We start from the raw sequence: 17,330 nt of genomic DNA, 5'->3' as shown, positions 1-17,330 counted from the left end.
TGGCTGCCCAGGTAGGACGCGATGGAGCCCCTGACCCTCTTCCAGGACTGGTCTGAACTGACCTGAGTCTGAGTCTGAGGAAGGAGGGCTGTGCACTGGTGTCCCCAGTGAAAGGATGGAGACTGTCACCCATGCAAGGACGCCTGGCCAGGCATGTACCTGGTCATGAAACCAGACATGAATTGTGGTCTTTGTTTACTCATAACACCTACTTAGAAACCCTACAAAAGAAAGCGTGCCCGTGTCTGGAAGAAACTTTGCAAAGATGGCCCTGTCCCTGTCAATTTTTTGAGGTAACAGGTTGTGAAATATCTTTACACTCTGAGTTGCATTTCCAGGAGGTAAACAGCAGTGGACCTCACACTGAAACGCTCTCTGCACATATCAGAGCTTAATTATTTTTAAATTTACCTAACAAAGGAACTATATAAGATGAACTGATTTGAGAAGGAAAAAAATGAAAGGATGGAGAAAATAGGACTTTAATAGATATGCAGCTATTCCTTTAAAAGAAGAGAGAGAGGTAGATAGATTTTTTTTTTAACCATGTTGTACATTACATCCCCAGGATTTACTTCTCGTAACTGGAAATCTATACCTTTTGAGCCCTTTCACCCATTTTGCCCACCCTGACTCTGCCCCACCCCCACCCCCCACCCCCACCCCAAGCCTCTGCCAACCACCAGTCTGTTCTCTATGAGTTCATTTTTTTTGGTTTTTTGTTTGTTTTAGATTCCACATATAAGTGAGATCATACAGTATTTTTCTCTGATTTCTTTCTCTCAAAGGAAGATATTCAATGCTGTCTCTAAATTGAAACAAACTGCCTATTACATGTAGGGGTTTAAAAGGCAACGCCATAAAAGATGAGGCAGCTACAAGACTGTATAACTTAAACTGAAACATTTTATGACATGTAAGGATGGGCAGAATCAGCATGCATTGTACCTACAAATGTGACTCTAGGAACTTCCTGTCTATTAAATCCACAGCAGCCATTCCCCACCCCTCCCCACCCCCAACCCAGCGCTCACTGGAATGTGACACTTTCTCAGATCTTCATCTTCATTAAATTCTACTCCTCCATCTCCTGAATCAAAAGCAGAAACAGTAAACGACAGAGACACGGAGATAAGAGGTGATGTTAATATTTACACAAGGTAAATACATAAAATTATTTTGAAGTTTGTCATACTAATATAAAGGAAGAATGAAAAGTAACTTCACCATATCTGATTGCTGCTGATTTGGAAAGGGTCTTCTATTCTTGGAAGCTGTATTTATCCCTAACAAGTCAGAAAACTAAACAAACAAAGTGAAACAGAAACAGGATTTTTTTTAAAATTTTAGATGCACTATTTTCCATTCATATCTCTCTCTCACACACACACACATACACAGCTGGCAGAGATATTGCAAAAATGTCAGTTATAAAATTGTAAGGCACCTCCCTGCATTTAGGAATGACCCAAAGCGAGTCCCTTGCCCCCTCCGCAAAGTCAAAGCTCCACAGACATTCAGTGTAAAGGCCTCTTTTCACCATATTGCCTGTCAGACCCTCCAAAACGCCCACGCTGCCGGGAGCTGTCTGTGCAGAGTGCTAAGGAGTGGGTTTGGGGGTTTTTTTTTTTTTTTTTCAGATTGGGTTATTCATTTTAACTGTGAGACGTCCCTATCCAAGTTAATTCCCTAGTCTTACGAGCACACCGTGCCCACCCAGTAACACAACGTCCTGGGTGCGCAGTGTCGCTAGGGATAACACTTCCAAAACAAACACACTGTTATCAATAGCAAGAAATAAGCAAATCAACCAATTCAAAAACGGGCAAGAAACTTGAACAGACTTTTTTTTTTTTCCCGAAGAAGGCATAAAATGGCCAACAGGTACATGAAAAATGTGCTCAACATCACCAACCGTCTGGGAAATGCAAACCCTCGGGGGCATTACGCCTAGTGAAATAAGCCATAGGGAGAAAAACAAGTACTGAACGGCATCAATCATACCTGGAGTCTTTTCTAAAAAGTGGAAATCATAGAAACAGAGTAGAAAAAATGGTTGCCAGAGGCTAGAGGGGTGGGGGAAGTAGGGGGAGGTTCTGAATCTAACATATAACAAGGTGACTAGAGTTGGTAACACTGTTGTGTAACTGAAACTTGCCAAAGAGAGTCTAACTTAAATGTTCTCAACAACAATGACAAAAGATACATTTTAAATACGAATATACACCGTTAGACCTGTAATTTTGTCTGTAACCATTTCCTTTTCCTTAATTTAAAACAGAAAGAAAAGACGTCAAGCCCGCAGTCCGCGGTCCTCCGGCGTGCGCTGGCGGGCCCCCGCGCGCGGGTCCGGGTCCGGGCCCCCCGGGCCGCGCCTCCCGCGCCCCCGCACCCCCCGGCCCCGCCGGCCCTCACCGTGCGCCCCGCACTCCGGCGACCTCAGAGCCGCATCCCCGCCGTCCCCGGAGGAGCTGGGTCCCGGCGGAGCACTGCGGTCCCCTCCGCACAGCATTTAGGAGGTGGGAGGAGCGGTGCGCGGTGCGCACAGGAAATCTGATAGGTGACGAGGCGGCGGGCGGGCGGGGACGCGGGGCGCAGCGGCTGAGGGTGGCGGGGCGCCCCGAATCCGCGTCAGCGCCCCACGCAGGGCTCGGGAAAGTGGCAGGACCCACGCGCCGATCGCCGGGAGCGCTCGCGGGTGGTGGGGGAAGGCGACAGACGCTGTCTGCCGTGTTCCGCTTTCATCGCCCGCGAGGGAAGAGCATCTTTCACGGAGCACCAGACGTTCACGATGGTGGAGTCTGCTCAGGTCCCCTTAGGCCGAGGCTTTGAGTTGACCGTCCTGCCCTCCTGGGAAACGGTCCCAAAGTTAACATTGAAAACGCTCTCGGTGCAGGAAGGCGCGCGGTCCCGAGCTTCCCAAACCCCAGATGCCCCTAGAATGAAGGCCCTTCCCCCTGTCAGCTGAGAGATGCTGTTTTCATAGCAAACAGTTTGGTTCTGAGCAAAGTCAAGGTCAGATAACGGAATGAGGAGTTATAGGGGGTGTTTAATCCTTAGGACCGCCTGATGACGTATGCACTATTCCTCTCCCCACTTCACAGATGAGCAAACTGAGGCACAGGGAAGTTAAGGAGCTTTAAAGGGGTGGAGGATGAGCAGTGAGTCGGACGAGAAAGTGCCAATGAGACCTCAGCTCTGTCTGGCAGGGAAAAAGGGGGAAAGAGGGAGGGAGGGAGATTCGTGTACAAATATATACATGTATTTTTTTAGGAGTTGACATAGCGTTAATTATCTAATTCAATGGTTGTCAATCCTGGCTGCACAGTAAAATTGCCTGGGAAAACATGTGATCCTTCCTGCGCGAAGATGAAGTGAGCTATTGTGGGGGAGAGGGAGGAAGGAGACCCCCCAAAGATTTAGTGCACCGCCGCACCAGCGCCTGAAAGGTGCAGAACCATTGCAGCGTTGGAGAGGAAGGAAGAGGCCGGGTAGGAGATCAAGTGGGCGGAGCTGTGGGTGGCAGGGTGGGCACCCGCCCCGGGAAGAGGCTGATCAGAACGTCATCAGCACTAATGGCAGGGCAGCACCATCCCGAGCCTGGGGTGATCGGCCTCCCCCGCGCTTCTGCACTGCACTCGGTTTGTACAGCACGTTTCCTGGAGTCACCGAAAGGGCCTCCCAGCTGAGCGTTTTTTAGCCAGCATAGCCAGATGCATGCAGCCACCGCAGCCCTTAGGTGGGGCTGGCCGTGTCCAGAGGGTGAGGGAGCTGAAGCCCAGCCTCGCCTCCCACCCCAGCCCTAGCCCTCCTCAAGCCCCTCCCAATCCCGCCTTTTTTTCCTAGCGCCGCCTCTGTTCCGCGGTGGTACGGAGCCGAGCCTCTGTCAGCCACAGGCACCTTAGCACAGAGGGCTCACCGGCCTGCTTCTGGCTTCCCCAGGGACTGGGACACAGGCCAGGTGTCTTTTAATCGCTATGAGAGGAGTAAGGAAGGTGCAGGTTCTAGAGAAGAGGACCCGGGGACAAGGGGACCAAGGGGTGGGGGAGCCAGTGTCCCCTGAGACTGGAAAGATGAAAAGCCGTCTTGGCAGAGTGAAGCCTGAGGCTGCAATTTGCCTGCCCGGGACTCAGTATTACTGGGTGGTGACCCTGAGGTCAGTGTGCACAAATCGTGTAGCGTGGGCACCACTGTTAGGTAGGAAAATGCAAGCACAGTCTCCCAACCCAGAGCTCTCCGTCTAAGGCTCGGCCGCTGGCTGGTGCTGCTAAGTTTCCGGAAAAGCCCAGGCAGTGGCTGCTGTCGCCCCTCCAGCTCAGGGTGGGTCTCACCCGGGAATCTTGCAAACTGCTCCCCCTGAGCAAAGGGTTTTTGCGCAAGCAGAGGCACCTCTGCCCATACATCCCCCACCCCCACCCATTCCCTTTCTGGAGCAGGGCACACGTGACTGCCAGTCTAAACAGACAGGCTTCCCAGGCTGCTGAGACCCAGACCAGGGGTTCCCAGCCCAGACACAATTGACGTTTCGGATCAGCAAACTCTTTGTTGTGGGGACTCCCGTGTGTTGTAGGATGTTTAGCAGGATCCTGGCCTCTTCCCACTAGACGTCAGGAGCGCACACACACAAGTGACTGTCTCCTGACGTGGCCACATGTCCCACGGGGAGCAAAGTTGCCCCCAATTGAGAAGCACTGCTCTAAAAGGGAGGATTGGGCCCCAGCAGCCTGCCAATAGCTACAGTGATGGCCCCATGAAAAAGGGCTGTTTCTCAGATTGGAAGGCTTCCCTCCATAACAGGGCCCCTGGCTGAAGTCCACTCCTTCCAGTCACACTTGCCTCCTGTGCTCCTTAAACTGGTTGAGCTCATCAGGCTATGCACCTCCTCTCTGTCTGGAATGTTATTCTCCCAGATAACCACTGGGCTCTCCCCGGCTTCACTCAGATCTCTGCTCAGATGCTGCCTCCCAGACAGGCCTTCCCTGAACCGAGTCTGATGCCCACATCCTCCTACTCTCACCACCCCTATTGTGTCCCCCTACTTGACCCTGCTCTGCCCCCTGACGCCACCGAGTGAGGGACTCGGCAGAAGCTCAGCCTGGCACAGAGTGCATGCTTGAACAGTACTTGTTGGATAGAGCAGTGGGAGGATGGACAAACGGCAGGGATGCGTGTAGGAGCCGGAAGGAGTGGAGCCAGCCCCATTTATGCTGTTGGGTTGTGTCTCGGGTATTGTGGGGGGTGGGGAAAGAACTTTTCCCTCCTTGTCTCATCTGATGATCACAGGAGGTGGAGGTTTCCATACTTCGCACTCATCTCAGAGAGCTTAGAGCTGCGGCCAGCAGAAATCCTGCGCTTCTGATTAAAGAACCTGGTGGAACCATCATCCGTGGCTGAGACAGCCCCAGGGACCCTCACGCAAATTTAGAAAACCCATCAGAGGTTCCAGGCCTGGGAAATGGTGCTCCCAGGGTAGCCACTCTCCTAATTAGAATCGCTGTGCCAGAGAGGTTTTTTGGGCCCACAGCAGCTTTCTAAAGCGTTAAACAAAGCTCTCACGGTCCAAGATGAAGGACTGTGAAAACTGAGATTCCGAGCTCAGAGAAGTGGCTCAGGGTCCAGAATATGTGCCCCATGGAGAGAATACTGGCCGGAGCCAGGATGGTCATAACACAAGACTGTGGCCAGTCACGCCCGCAGGTTAGGATGAGCGTGGTCCCTCATTCCTATAAGTCAATGGGACCACACCTTCCCAGGCCATGAAAGGATCACACTCAGTGGGACCAGAAAGGGTGGTCTACACTGATTTAAAGAGGGTCAGGTTAGGGAGGAAGGCTGAGTTCAGATGACCCCAGCCACCTCTGAAAAAACAGAGCCCTTCAGCCGTCAGGCCACCACCCAAGTGTAGTAAACAGCATATAAGCTTGCATCAGGAAGTTCTGTATTTCGTACTTTAATATAAGTATTTTATTTCATTTCAGGATTATTCCAGAATAAAGCAATTGTATGACACATGGAAAACCCAAGGACTCTTAGAGAATGACCACGATTTTCAGCTGTTGGGATGGTTATTTGTGCGAAATTCTTAGCATAGTGCACCATCATTCATGCGGGGATATGCTTTCATGGACACCTCCAGTTACGGCCGGAGCATCTAAACCTCACCAGATTCTAAAGTCTAAAAAAATTGTGTTTATCCTGTATCTTAAGGACAGAGGTTCCAGGCCAGGGAGGCGACAGAGAGGTGGGGCCACAAAGCACGTAGCTGTCCTGGTCCTCCTAGCTTCTGGCTCTGGAAGGTGGCTCCTGCAGCTTCCTCATCTGAACAGTGGGCATCTGAACAGTCGTCACAAGGGTTACATAAGATAGTACAACCGACACTTACCTCAACATTGTCCTCAGAAGAATTTACCGCCCCCATCTTTAGAGGTACCCACCATCCTGGTCAGAAAAGCTAACTACCTAGTACGAAATGATTTTTTTGAGGTGTTGAAATCGACTTCACACTCAAAGATTCTTTTACGATTGAGGAGAGTTTCACGTACCCTGAGCTCTGCTCACAGCTACCAGAGAGGCACCGAAGAAAGGGTCAAGTCTCAGGGACCCTTTGCAAGAGAGGACACTCATTCCAAGCGTATAAATTCTGGAATATTGGCTTAATACATCGATCGTCCTTTGAGGAGGGCATAATAAAAGATAAAAGTGAGCATCTTTCTCCTTCAGGGACACCCAGTGGCAGAAGAGAGATCAACTTATCAATAACTGATGATTTTAGGAGCTGGATCTGGACATGAATGTTAACAGAAGCTTAACAAAATGGGGTGGGAGAACGAGGAAGAGCCATTTGGTTATAAATGGGGGTTGGACTTCATCGTTGTTTTCCATCTTTAAAAAAATTTTTATTGAAGTGTAGTAGATTTACAATGTTAGTTTCAGGAGTACAGCAAAGTGATTCAGCTATGCATAAACATACACACATATATTTTTCTTTTCAGATTCTTTTCCATCATATGTTATTATAAGAAATTGAATATAATTCTCTGTACTATACAGTAGGTGTTTTCCCTTTTTTTTTTTTTTTTAAGCATTAGAAACTCCTTTTTCAAACAGGAACAAACTCACAGACATAGTAAAGAATCTTATGGCTACCGGGGAAAAGGGTTGGGAAGGGATAAATTTGGGAGTTTCAGATTTGCAAATGTTAGCCACTATATATAAAAATAGATTTTTTAAAATTTTCTTCTGTATAGTACAGGGAACTATGTTCAATACCCTGTAACAACCTTTAATGAAAAAGAACATGAAAACAAATACAAATATGTACATACATGACTGAGACACTGTGCTGTACACCAGAAATTGACACAGTGTGACTGACTACTTCAATTAAAAATTTTTTTAAAAAAGAAACTCCTTTTTCAAATTTCCCAAAACAAGCTAGGTCAGAGTTGTTCTGCTGGAGGGTTGGGGGTGACCCCAGCCCACTCAACACCCCTCTTCCTTCCATCATGCCAGAGACACCAGGTTAATGCCCCTGGGACTACGGCCTACGAGCCTCAGCACCTCTAGATCCGAGGACAAGGGCGTCTCCTTCCGGTTCTATCACGCTGGTTAAGGGACCGAAGTACGGAACGAGGAGGAGGCTAAGGGAAATCGGAGCACCGGCTGCTTCCGAAAATATATGCGGGGCCCTCCAGTTCCCCTCCGTTTTCGACTTTTTAGACAATTCCTTCCCTTTAGCGCCTGGGTGAGGCTGCCGGGGCAAGGCAAGGAAATGGAATACTAATCGGCAGGGCACCTCTTGTCAGCTCCCTTCCGCGGGGTGGAATCGCACTAAAACCAACAGCTCCGTTCGGCTGGGAGGGTCTCTCACGCTCCCGCGCCCCTCCCGCCTCCTATGCGCCGTGCCTGTGAGGCGGCTCGTTCGGGCCGCGGATAATCCCACCCGCTGGAGTGCACGGGACGTGTTTCTGCTTTTCAGGTGCAGCTGAGACCCGGTGGTGGCTGAGGTCACGGGCCCCAAGGCCGCTTTCCAGCCCCGTGGCCTCTTGTCACCTCCGTGTCCTGTGCCCATAAAGGAGATGCAGGAGACGTGTTCTGAACTCTGCCCGGCACCTCGTGAGCCCTCCGCACACGGCTGCTCCGATGGCTGGGTACCTGACCCGGCAGGCAGCACGTCTCTAGGAAGTGGGGGGCTGAGGACTGGGACCCAGACCTCTGAGTCCCCCCTTGTGCCCCTTCCCTAGCTCTGCTATTCCAGGGTCCTTTGTGTGGTTGTTTGAGTCCCCAGAGAAGCGCTTCTGATCTTCAAAATCAAGTGAAAACTGCTAGCATTCCTTTATTGCCGGATAATTGAAGGACACTGTAATGGGAAGGCTCTATGATCCAGGACTTTGCATTATTGGTTTTATTGAGTAAATCCTGGGCAAAGAATTACTCATTGTCAATGTAGGTATTGACTGGCTAACTCATCACTCACTTTTCTTTTCTAGGAGTAAAATTATTATTTATTATTATTACATCTCTGGGTCAGTCATGACTCTAAATGTTTTACAAGCCTTAACTCGTTTCTGTTCACTACAGTTGTGTGAGGCAGATGCTGTTCCATTCCCATTTTACAGATGAGGAAACTAAGCTACAGAGAAATCAAACAGTCGGCCCCTGGAAAGCAGTCTCTGGCCAACCAGAAAGAACCTAAAGTCGTAATGTATGTACATGACTTCTCACATTTTAGCCTGAAGTGAATGGGAAGCTGGCAGAAGTTAGCTGAGATTTGTTCCAGGAAGAAATCCCTAGCGCCATAGTTGGCCTCCGGGCTGGAGGCTGGCTAAGATGCCTTTGACAAAGAGATAAGAAACCAGTTACCCTATTTTCCTCTGAGACAAAACATTCAGGAAAGGAATATTGAGGAATAGGTGGAAGAGCAGTAAGAACAGCTGATTAGAGTCAGGGTAAAAATAGGAAAAGAAGAGCCATGCAGAAAAGGGTAAGGTGCTCTCTAGAAGTCTGGGGACAGCCCTGGTGTCCCTTACCCATGGTTTTGCCTCTTGTCTTCCTCTTTGATGGACTTAAGAACACGACTCTTAAGGTTTGCCTGGTTTGTGTGTAAGGGCAGCATTTACAAAAGTCTGTCCCCTCGGCATTAAAATTGTATTTAAAAAAATTTAAAAACAAAGTCTAGGGTCTTGTGTACTGACAACTCTGGGAGAGCCGGTCTATGCAGTTTTTCAGTGCAGGACTTCTCAGAGCCTTTATTGTAAGTTGTGAATGTTCAAGTGGGGCATAAGGAATGCAGCTTTTCCAGACCTATCTAATAATGCAACTCATTGTTCAAAGAACCAGTTGCAGGATGGATGTTCTGAAGCCCTCGCTTTGCGGAATGGTGTTCTAAAGCAAAATCACTCAAAGGGAAATGAATCATAGTGTGATATGCCTGTCATTTCCACTGTGTCTGACAGCATGACATTTAAGTTCATAAGCACAGACAAAAGGAAACTTGTTGAGGCTCTCGGAGATGTGAACCTGGTTTTTGACATTCACAGGTGGATGACACTGTCACCAAAGTCCACAGGGCAGAAAATAATGGCCACACTTGGAAACAAAGTTAAATATTATAAAAGCCAAGTGGTTATGCACATTGTGCACAGTACTGGATTCTTCTCTTCCTGCAACCAGGAGCACATGTTTTCTCGGCCTTTTCTGCCTTTCCACGCCTCTAACTCAGCCAAGCAAGGATAGCGCTCTTATGTGCTTTGTCCTAGAAAAAGCAAGTGGAAAACCAGGACACGCCAGATCTATTTGTTTGGAAGAGCCTCAGTCCTAGCCAATGGACTGGCTCCCGTTATAGAATGCCCAGGCATGGAAACGCCAGCCCAAGCCCAAATCCGTGACAGAACAGACGTCTGTGGGTGGGCTTCTCCCGGCCATGTCACACCTCCTCCCGCTGCATCTCTTTGGAGCCCGGGCACGCTGGGGAGGGCTTGGACCCCAGCTCTGCCTCTGCACAAGTTTCCATCATCTCTTTGTTCTTTAACATTGCCAAGGCGCACAGGGCTGTGAAGTAGGCAGGGCAAGGGGTGAGAGACAGAGAGGGCTGACAGATGCATTAGCGAGCCTTCCCGCCCCAGAGGGAGACCCCAGTGGAGCGGCCGCCATCACTGTGCTCACAAGCTTCTCCACCAGCCAGATGGACCTACGACCCCCTTCCTGGACCGACAATGTTATCGTCCATCCTGACACTCGGGTCGGAAGCCTGGGGTCCCTCCTCTCTCTCGCTCACAAAATCCAGTCAGTTCTCTCTAAACATATGTTTTGATTCCACCCCAGTCCAGGCCTCACCATCTGTAGCTGGTGCTTTGCAAGTGACCCATGATTGGCCTCCCCCTGAGCTCCACTGTTAGAAGAAGCTGACCTAATTAAATCAGGCCCTTGCTTGAAAACCGTGGTTGCTTCTAACCAGATGCATGCCCACACTGACAGACCATGATTTGGCCTCAGTTGCTCACTCAGCCTCAGTACCAACCAGGCCCTGCCCAGCCCCTCTTCCCAACCATGTTGATGACATAACACTCTGGCATTATTTATTGCTCTCATGCCCAGTCTTTCCTTCCTTAGGTCCCTAGAAAACTCCTATTCAGCCATCAGAACCCACATCAAATGCCCCCCTTCTCTCCCCAGCTCAGAGTTAGTGATTTCAGCCTCCTGCCACATCGGTCGCTGCCTGTGCGGCAGCACTCCCCACATTGCCCTGCTGGGGCTGCTGGCTGCTGGCTCACACGTTCGTCACTTCATCACTTGGGAACAGAGACCTCATGTCCTTTGTTTTCATGCCCCCAAACCACGCATGGTGTTGTCACGTGGAAATGGCTGCCTGCCTTGCTGTGACCCCCCAGAAGCCCAGCTGCTGCATCATGCAGACGGAAGAGGAGGAAGAGGCAGCAACGTTTCTTTGTGTTCTGGGTTTCTCACCTTCATCACTGGACACAGCCAGCTGTCAGTCATTTAGGCTAAAATGTGGAAGAGCTATGTTGAAAAATAGAGTGTTATTTGCAGAAGGAGTGGCACATTAGGGTGTGTGTTGAGACTCAAGGCAGGTACATTTCAGTGGGAAGCGATGGCTTGGGCCGTGCCGAGCTGCACCAGAGACGGCAGCCTTGGCCTTGGTGAAGCCCCTGCAGTGCCAGGGGCTGCTGGCTGGGACAGCAGGAGGGGAGGGAATGCCAGTGACAGGGGCCTGGGAGGGATGTCTTGCTTCATCATGGTCAATATTTGAGGAATGATGCTTTTGTTCATGTTGCCACGTACTTCAAGCCTTGGTCATAGTGCAGTTATTTGACCCTGTGAACTATCAGTTTTTATTTATCTGCTCAAAAGCAGTAAAATTGTGTACCTTTTTATTTTAGCTGTGTACCTTATGGGAAGCCACAGACAAACAAATCAGGACGCCTTAGGTTAACCAAGTTCCACCTATAAAACTATAAATAAGATATTTTCATGTATTCCTGGTGATAGAATCATTGCCAACAATGAAAGAACTTCCTCAAGCAAGAAAGTGCAGTGTCATGCTGTTAGTGAATAAAATTCTGGAATGAATCGAACCACTGGAGTTAATAAGTTAGAAAACCTCAAAAACTGAATAATCAGTTTTATTTACTTAAACAAAAGAAGGGTAGAGTTCACAGTGGACGTGGGCGTCTGTGGTGGACAGAGAGGTTAAAGTAATTCAGCCGGTCTTAAAACAGGGACACATCAAAGGTTTTGATCTTAGAAAAAAGATCATAAAAAGGATACATCATTAATCTCATTTATAGTGTCAGAAAATGGCATCAGTGCTTAACGCCTAAATGATCCAGTCTCTAAAGGGAGCACTATAAATTTCACTGCCTCTGTGTTTTTAGTGATGATAATTGCCGTTCTGAAATTGGTCAGAGCTCCCCATCGGTGAGAGAAGTTGCTGTTCAATTACTTACACAGCCTGGTTCCTCCCCATGGGGCTCCTCCGAACAAGCAAGGGCGGAACCACGTTCTCACCGTCTTTGCACCGGAGCTGCCTCAAGAGGGCCTGAAAGCATTGGAGCCAAGCGTGGCTTTGTTGAGCATCCTCTGCAATCCCCCTCAGCTCCCACAAACAGAGCCATGTAATATAACCTCAGAACGCCCTTCCTCGGGTACAGATTTCCACATCTTTCCTCCTGGGAGGTTACCAATGGCTGAGGAGAGGCACGGCCCCTCTAGGGCTAACTGTGTACCCCTACAAAGACGAGAGGCCCTGGCCTCACCCTCCTGAACTGTCTGTGGGGCTGGCTTGCTGCTCTCTGAAGGGAAACACTTTCCCAGCTACGCTCCCACGTTGTCAGAAGCTGTTATCTTGGATATGGCGTGTTCAACCCTTCCCCCGGCTTCACCGCGAACAGAAAGGAGCAGAGCTTCTGGGATGGAGAGGCCGTGTGCCCAGCAAGGCCGCCAGACTCCATGTCTGAGGCAGAACTTCTCGGGACTCAAGTCAGAACTTCCCGTTGCCCATTAAAATAACAAAAACAAACGCAAGTGAAGAAGTAAAGACAACTGGGAATGTAATTTGGCACAGCCACTATGGGGAACATTATGGAGATTCCTTAAAAAACTAAAAACAGACTCACCGTATGATCCAGCAATCCCACTTCTGGCCATATATCTGGAAAAGACAAACTCTAGTTCGAAAAGACACATGCACTCCCGTGTTCACAGCAGCACTATGTACAATAGCCAAGACATGGAAGCAGCCTAGCGTGTTCTCTGCATTGGTGAGTCTGTTTCTGTTTTGTTATGTTCATTTGTTTGTTTTATTTTTTAGATTCCACATACAAGTAATAACATGCCATATCTGTCTTTCTCTGACTTATTTCCCGTAGCACAATACCCTTCAGGTCTATTCAGAAATTCTCCTCAAGGATCAGATTTCTCAGCTGTATGTGTATAACCCTGTGAAAATTCAATGGTAAGGTTAATGTGGAAAAGCCGTTTGGAAACTAAATATTCTCATTTCAGCCATCATATGAAAAAGGAAGTTTAACAAAAAAAGAAAGAAAGCAGCGCGCCGATCACTACGCGCCAGGCAAATCGTGGTGGGCAGCTTCTACAAAGCCCGCCAGTCAGCACCCGGTCCCACAGCCCGCAGACGCTGCGCCGCCCGGGGGAAGGCTGCCCGACAGGCACACCTGGCCAGCCTGCTTCCTGCTGACCTGGAACATACTGCTCCCATTAACTCAGCAAATGTTTCTGGGCACTGGCCTTGTGTAGCCTGTAAGGTCCACGGGGACGGGACTCAGGTCTGATTCCAGGGTCACTGTGTCACGCCCCCCCCACCCCCCAAGATGCATCTGCCCTGCACAACACAGTCCCTCGATAAATACTTGATTGACAGATTGTCAGGCACTAGGCTGGGGGTAAGGACACCAGCCACTGAAGGTCAGAGAGGGCAAGGAGCGGCCATTGTGCAAATGAGTGATCGCGTGCAGACCTAGGAGGACTTCTGACATAAAAAGCAGGGCGTGACTGATTCTGCCCGGCCCTGGGACGAGGGAAGGGCTGCTCAGGGGACCTTGCAGGGCAGGTGGAACGTCACAGGAAGTGGAGAAACATCAAAGGTGTTCCTGGCAGTCATGTAACAAGAGCAAAGGCCCACAGATACCCAAATGTACAGGGTGCGGTTTTCTACTGCGGCTGAAACAAACCCCCACAAACCTAGTGGTTTCGAATAACACAGATTTCTTTCCCTGCAGCTCTGGAGGGGAGAAGTCCAGTGGGCTCTGCTGGTTGGAGTCTCTCAAGGCAAAAATCAAGGTGTGGCCATGACTGAGCTCTAGGGGAGAATCCAGTCTCAGGCTCACTCAGGCTGTGGGCAGAATCGAGTGATAGGAATGAAGGCCTTGTTTGCTTGCTGGCTGGGGGCCAGGGACGTTCCCAGCTTCTGAAGGCTGCCTCCCGCCCCGGCTCGCGGCCCACCTCGTCTTCACAGCCAGCATCAGTCAGTCAAGCCTCCGTCCCTCTCTGAGCCTCTCCTGCCTCTTCTCTCAGCATCCCTCTGGCCTTTCTGCCTCCTCCTTCACGTTTAAGGGCCCGTGTGATTAGACTGCTCCCACCCTGAGGATCCAGAATAATCTCCCTACCGTAAGGTCTGTGGACTGAATTGTACCTGCAAAGCCCCTCTTGCCATGAAAGGTGGCGTATCGACTGGTGTGGGGGATGAGGGCGTGGGCATCTCTGGGGACCATGACTCTGCTGACCACACCCAGCATCCGCCCACAGGGGGACTGAGTATATGGAGTGGAAGGGGTGCAGGCCAAGGTCTGCACCTGGTACCATGTGGAGGCCTTTGAAAGGATTTCTAAGGAAATTTTTTATTATTATTGAAGTATAGACAGTTTACAATGTGGTGTCAGTTTCTGGTGCACAGCTTCATGTTTCAGTCATGCATGTACAGACATATATTCCTTCTCATATGCCTTTTCCTTATAGGTTCCTACCAGGTGTTGAATATAGTTCCCTGTGCTGTACAGAAGACACTTGTTCATTTGTTTTAGATATAGTAGTGTCTGCAAATCTCGAACTCCCAATTTATCCCTTCCCACCCGCTTCCCCTGGTAACTGTAAGTTTGTTTTCTATGTCTGTGAGTCTGTTTCTGTTTTGTAAATAAGTTCATTTGTGTCTTTTTGTTTTTTTAAGATTCCACACATAAGTTATATCATATGGTATTTTTCTTTCTCTTTCTGGCTGACTTCACTTAGTATGACGATCTCCAGGGCCATCCATGTTGCTGCAAATGACATCTTTTACTAAGGAAACTTTTTTTAACATGTGATCTTGCAGCCTTTGAGAAAGCACTGAAAGACTTAAATCAAGGGAGTGGTGGACCTTTGAATTTTTCAAGTAAAACATGGTGGAAGGATGGATTAGATGTATCTTTGGCCTTGTGTGCACGGGAGCCTAACTAGTGGGCCGGCCGGAGAGGTCTAGCTCCCCTGATCTTGGTCCAAAGGGGAAGTCATCTCAGTATACTCATCTGCTAGGGCTGCCATACAGAGTACCACAGAATGGTGGCTTAACAACAGGTCTTCATTTTCTGATGGAACTGGAGGTTAGAAGTCCATGATCAAGGTGCCAGCAGGGTCAGTTCCTGGAGAGGCCTCTCTTCCTAGCTTGTAGCCAGGCCACCTTCTTGCTAAGTCCTCACGTGGCCTTTTCTCGTGGATGCTTGGAGAGAGCGCTCTCTGGTTTCTCTTCCTCTCCTGATAAGGACGTCAATCCCATTAGATTAGGGCCCCACCCTTATGGACTCATTTAACCTTTATTACCTCCTGGTGGGCCCAAATACAGTCACATTGCGGGGTAGGGCTTCAACATAAGAATGGGCAGGGGGCATAATTCAGACCATAACACGCAGGTTTCTGAGCTGAGGGTTCCGACAGTATGAAGCCCAAAGGTCATCTGAACTCTTCCTACTCCGAGGGTTTCTGACCAAGGTTAACATCAGCATATCAAGAGGAAAGAGTGGAAGGTCCTATTCAATTTCTTTCATGTTTATTTCTTACCTTCCTTTTGATCTAGTCTTCTTTTCCTGATGTGGCAATTTTATGGCTTGAATCTTAAGGGAAAAGTTGAACGTAACTTTTATTGAGAACTAATGTGTGCTGGACACTGGGCTTCAAACATACAGAAAGAAAATCTCCCCACTTCACAGCAGCACTTGTCAAGTACTTATCAAAATAGACGTTATGTTTCATCTCAAGTGGCTTCGACCAGCTGAAGGGACCTGGGGGTCAGAACCCACTGGACTTAATTGAAGACACTTCCCTGAACAAGGAACAATGGGACTTCTTTTGACCAACTGTGTACAGACCTAACATCTCATCCTATCCAGAAGACAAGATTCAGTGCTTCATTAGCGTGATTTTCATGAACTTCCCCTTTCTGGAATTTAAAACTCCCTGAATTTTCCCCTCAAGCAGCTACTTGTATTGGCCAGGGTTTTCTAGAGAAACAGGACCAGTAGGATGTGAACAGAAAAAGAAAGAGACAGAGATTTTAAGGAATTGGTTCATGCAATTGTGAAGGCTGGAAATCCAAAATCTGCAAGGTAGGCTGGCAGTCCACTAACTGATTAGACGAAGCCCACCCACGTATTGAGGGAAATCTGCTTTACTCACAGCCTTCTGATTTAAATGTTAATCACGTCTAAAGACATTCACATTACAGTTGAGTTTTGAGAGTTCTTTATACATGTGTACATCTATGTATATGTGTATAATTTGCTAGTATTTTTACTTTATATACATTAGTCCTTTGTCAGATGTGTGGTTTGAAAATATTTTCTCTCTGTCTGTAGTTTTATCCTCTTAATGGGGTCTTTCAAGGAGCAAAAGTTTTGCATTTCAGTGAAGTCCAGTCTGTCAGCCTTTCCTTTTATGGATTCTGCTTTTGATGCAAAGTCTAAGAACCCTTTGCCTAGTCCTAGATCCCAAAGCTTTTCTTCTGTATTTCTTTCTTAAATTTTTTGTAGTTTTACATTTACATTCAGGATCCATTTGGACTTAATTTTTGTACAAAGTGTGAGACTTATGTCAAGGCTTACTTTTGTGCTTAATTTATGCTTAATTTCCTATGAATGTCCAATTGTTCCAGAACCGTTTCCTGAAAAGTCTGCCTTTCCTCACTGAATGCTCCACTTTTGTCAAAAACCAGTTGAGCCTACTTATGCAGGTCTATTTCTAGATTTCTCTTCTGTTTTATTGATCTGTGGGTCCATCCCTCTGCCAGTACCACACTGTTTTGATTACTGTGGCTATATAATAAATCTTGAAATCAAGTAGACTGTCTCTTCCCATTTTATTCTTTTTCAGAATTGTCATAGCTATTCTAGTTCTTTTGCCTTTTTATATAAATTTTAGAATAATCTATTTTTCCTTTATATGTACTTTTAGCTTTGTTTAGTTTTTTAAGGTGGAAGCTTAAAATGTTGATATAAGAGCTCTTTCTTCCTATCAAAAGCATTTAGTACTAGACTATTTCATTCCAGAAAAATCCCTTCTCTGCAGAGCTTTGGCTGAATTCCACCAATTTTGATGAGCCATATTTTCCTTTTCACTCAGTTCAAAATACACTCTAATTTCCCTTGTCACGTCAGTAACTTCAAGTAATTACTTGCAATTCCCAAGTATTTGGGGGTTTTCTAGGTAACTTTCTGCTATTGATTTCTAGTATAATTCGATTATGATTAGAGAATACACTTCCAATGGTTTTAATTCTTTTAAACGTGCTCATGTTTGTTCTGTGACCCAAAATATGGTCTATCGTG

General features: G+C 48.0%; 1 protein-coding gene across 5 annotated transcripts in view; it reads right to left on the bottom strand.

The window, feature by feature from the left end:
• Window positions 1–2,697, bottom strand: part of B3GALT5 (beta-1,3-galactosyltransferase 5) — a 40,158-nt gene extending 37,461 nt beyond the window's left edge. For all 5 annotated transcript variants that reach the window (XR_010376721.1, XR_010376726.1, XR_004139210.2 and 2 more), the window contains exon 1: window positions 2,416–2,697. The gene's annotated coding sequence lies outside the window, so the exon portion shown is untranslated. The remainder of the gene's footprint in view (window positions 1–2,415) is intronic.
• Between the last annotated feature and the right edge of the window lie 14,633 nt (window positions 2,698–17,330).

This window comes from Camelus dromedarius, chromosome 2, assembly GCF_036321535.1.
Source record: "Camelus dromedarius isolate mCamDro1 chromosome 2, mCamDro1.pat, whole genome shotgun sequence".
In the NCBI taxonomy this organism is placed as follows: domain Eukaryota; kingdom Metazoa; phylum Chordata; class Mammalia; order Artiodactyla; family Camelidae; genus Camelus; species Camelus dromedarius.
Note: the sequence above shows the minus strand (reverse complement) of the source record. Positions and strands in the feature narration are given on the sequence as shown.